This window comes from Cajanus cajan, chromosome 7 (genome assembly GCF_000230855.2).
Source record: "Cajanus cajan strain Asha chromosome 7, NIPB_CcT2T_4, whole genome shotgun sequence".
Classification (NCBI taxonomy): Eukaryota; Viridiplantae; Streptophyta; class Magnoliopsida; order Fabales; family Fabaceae; genus Cajanus; species Cajanus cajan.
Window position 1 is genome coordinate 15,429,388 of NC_138523.1, and position 4,290 is coordinate 15,433,677.

The 4,290-nt window shown below is 37.1% G+C and overlaps 1 pseudogene; it reads right to left on the minus strand.

The window, feature by feature from the left end:
- Nucleotides 1-325: 325 nt before the first annotated feature.
- On the minus strand, nucleotides 326-2,848 carry LOC145950166 (sugar carrier protein C pseudogene; annotated as a pseudogene).
- Nucleotides 2,849-4,290: the final 1,442 nt, after the last annotated feature.

Here is a 4,290-nt window from a genome sequence, read left to right on the forward strand (position 1 = left end):
ATATCAAGTTGGAATTAGAGATTATAACTACATTCCATATTGTATTATTTCAATAAATATTATCAATAATTAATTAAGAGGTATTTCATAAAAAATAAATAAATAAAACAGAGACGAGGATATGAAATTTGGTTCTGCACATTTTTTTTAATTTTATTTTACTCGAGATCTTATTATATACTTTCTTATCACTAATATACAGTTTCTTTTAACTACAAGTCACATTATTTAAATTTCATTATTATTTTTTAAATAAATAAACAGAAATATAATATCTTTTTCTTGATTTATTTTAATGATAAACTATATATAACTTTATAAATAAATTTAAGTTATAAAAAGTTAAAGTTAAGATTGTGAAAGTAAAATATTTAATTAAATTATGTTACATTATCTTTATGTATATTAATTTGATATAGTAAAGTCAAAATTTTAAATTATATATGAGATTAAATAACTTTTTTAAGTACACTGATGTTAATATTTTAAATCATTCCATTTAAAGATAATTATTCAAATTCCATATATCATAGGAGATTTGAAGATTTTATTTTTTATACTCGTATATTCCATTGTTAATGTTCTAGTAATCATTCTAATTACCAAGAGATTAATATCAACAAGTCACATACATGTATAATAGGTATGTTGTGCATAATGTTATTTTCTTAACCTGAACCAAAATCAAATCTGTAATTTAAGTCTAAAACTCATTGACCAATAAGATGTCAATTCTAAATTCAAATTCTTTCCAAACCTTTGTTTTTAATCACTTTTTCTCTTTCCTTAAAACTAGTAGATCAAATTTAAAATAACAAAAATAAAAAATCAAAATATGTTTCTTAATTTAATAAAGAAAGTGGTATCATAAAAAAAAATACGTATTATAGATGTACTATACATTAAACTTAAATCGATAGAAAGTAGATTTTTAAAATGATTGTTGGTGGACTTTGAAAAAAAAAAAAATTCTCGTGACACAAGACAAATTTCTAAAATAAAGAACTTTTTCATAAAAACAATTCAATACATTAAAACTGACTCGAACATCAATAGAATGATTTACAAGGAAAAAGAAAAAAACAACAACAAAAATAAAGGACTAATTAATTAACTACACTTGACTAGATCCCTTTCCCATCTGAACTCCGTTATCATAATCATCATGTTGAACGAATCTGGCCCAGAATGGGTGTGCCTTCCACACCTTAGGCATTTCTTCAATTGGAATACCCTTGGTTTCGGGCAAAAGGAAGAAAACGAAGAATGACATGAACAACACAAAGAAGGCGAAGAAGATGAATAAGCCAAACTTCATGTGGCAAAGCATTTGCAAGAAGACTTGCGCAATTAAGAAAGTGAAGAGCATGTTGACCGCGACAGTGATACTCTGAGCAGCCGAACGAATCTCCAATGGAAAGATCTCACTAGGCACCAACCAACCAAGGGGACCCCAAGACCATGCAAATGCTGCCACGTAAATGCAAATGAAGAGAACCACAACAATAGCATACCACTGTGGCAAATCACCAGGGTTTCCATCGATTCCAAACTTGGCTCCAATAGCAATTGCAACTATAGCTTGGCATATGAGCATCTGAACTCCACCTTCAAGGAAAAGGGCTCTCCTACCCCACTTATCAACTCCATAAATTGAGACACATGTTGCAACAACATTCACAACACCGGTGATGACAGCTGACATTAGAGCAGCATCGTCCTTAAACCCAATGGAACTAAACAGCACAGGCGCATAAAACATGATCACATTGATTCCAGTGAGTTGCTGGAAGAATGGAATCAACACAGCCATAGTAAGGTGGGGTCGGTATTTTCTCTGCAACAAGTTTTTCCAAGGGTGCTCCACTGTGCTTGAAGCTTCACTAGCTGCCACAAGGTCATTGAACTCTTCATCAACATCATCCACGCCACGAACTTTCTGGAGCTGAGCCTTGGCCTTTTCACGATCACCCCTTTCAATCATGGAATTGGGGGTGTCGGGAAGGATTAGTGATCCGATTGTGATTATGAGGGCAGGAACCATAGCACCACCCAAACTCAACCTCCATCCCCAACCACCTTTGATTTTGGCGAAGAAGTAGTTCAACACATTGGCCACAAGTATGCCAACAGTAATTGACAATTGGAACCCAATGTTGAGTGCTCCTCTATATTTGTATGGAGCCATTTCAGAGAGGTAAAGTGGCACAGCTTGAGTGGCAAATCCGATACCAAAGCCGAGCAAGATCCGACCCACGATCAACATCCAAACGTGTTGGGCAAAGCCGTTGATGAGAGCACCCACGAGGAAAAGCAAGCCTCCAAAAAGCATGGAGAGTTTTCGGCCGAACCTACGCGTGATGGTGGAGGCAACCAACGACGAGAGCAGTGCGGCCAAGTACAAGGATGACGTGAACATGGTTAGTGTCTGGCTGTTGTATTGACAGTACTGGTTCACCGTTTTGTCCAAGTTCTTCTTCCGGAACACCGACGGAAAGAACTTGTTCAAAAATGCATCCATTGACGTCACCCCTCCAGATATTCCGATATCGTAACCGAAGATCAACCCACCCATGGCTGCGACTATGCATGTTACCGTCACAAAGGGAGTGAGACTCCCGGGGTACTCTTTGCTCCCTCCACTGCTAACTACCACTGCAGCCATTTTTCTCACCGAGACACTAATCTAAACAATAGAACCAAAAGTGAAGACTCAGGAGCTATCTAAACAAGATGGAGCTTTCGGAACTCGGAAGGGAAGTGCTCCTGTTTATATAGAGGAATTTCCTGACCTTTTTTTTATCTTAATTATCATATATCTCTATCTATAAAAATTTCTTTTATATTATTTTCTTCTATATCTTATATCTGTTTGGTAAACAAGATATAAAATGATACGATAATATCTTATCATATTATATTATGTTGTTTCTTTATCCTATCTCTTATTTATTATGTCATTCTAGTGTATTTTTTTATCTCGAGAAGAAACTAAGGTTAGGAAGTAACAAAACAAAATAAAATAAACTCATATTTCTTTTCTCTATATATATTATGTCATATATTATATTATAATATATACGTAATATAAAATACACAATCAATATACATAATGTAGAAGATTAATAATAAAAAGTAATTTTATAAATTATTATTCTCTTTTATTTAATTATTAGGTTTTTAATACCAGTTTTTTAATCTATATAAAATAATCTAAACGATACTTAATATAGAACTGTGAGAGACTACATGATGACTTAGAATAGATTTTAATAAATTAAAAAAAAAATGTTTTGTGTCGTCTTGTACATTTCAATAATTTTCTCAAATTCTTTAACTTTGGACTTTGCATCAAGAATGAGTAAAGCAAATTGTACGATCCAGGACGAAATTCGACTAGGGGCCTCCACGAGGGACATGTCGGTCATGGCTAAGCCGACCCCTTGTCTAGCAAAGCCCTTCCGCCTTATAGGCTCAGCGCTGGAGGGCTAGTGTACAGTCCAGGTCGGATTCTGACCTGCCTACTATGTATGTCAGGCCGACTGTAGCTCTCGCCGATATGTCAGGCCGACTGTAGCTCTCGCTGATATGTCAGGCCGACTGTAGCTCTCGCCGATATGCCAGGCCAACTGTAGCTCTCGCCGATATGCCAGGCCGACTGTAGCTCTCGCTGATCACCCCTCTAAGAGTGGTTCGGTTATTATTCGACTTGGTTTCTCTACTTAACCTGGTCGATATATTTCTGATTCCTTCCGCTTACAAGAACCAACTCGGGCAATACCCGACTGTACCCTCAGTACGGGTATGGTCGGTCGGAGGCCGACACAACTCTCGCATACAGGGACTACCCGATAGCAAGGGCAAGGTCCCACTGTCCCTCACCAAATATTAGCCAGATCAAAACGGTTAAGGAAATCCCTACATTCTCGGGGCCCATAAAGCCCGTAAACAAGAAACTATAAAAGAAAAAACCCTATAGTTGAGAAGGCAGATTACAGTTTTGAATGCTCTGGCTCTAAGGCACGATCTAGGAAAAAACCCTAGTCCACCCTTTGGCCGGAACATTTTGGCGCCCACCGTGGGACTACGGTGAAACTTTTCCTACGCCCCAAGTAACACAGAAGAATCCGCACTTTACCATGGCAAGAGGCGGCACATCCAACAGCGACTCACAACACCCTACCATGGAGGAGATGATGGCATTGATCAACATTTTGAGGGAGGAGAATGCACGATCCAGGGAGAGAGAGGAGGCTATTCAACGAGAAAACGAGGAGATTATGAGGCGGG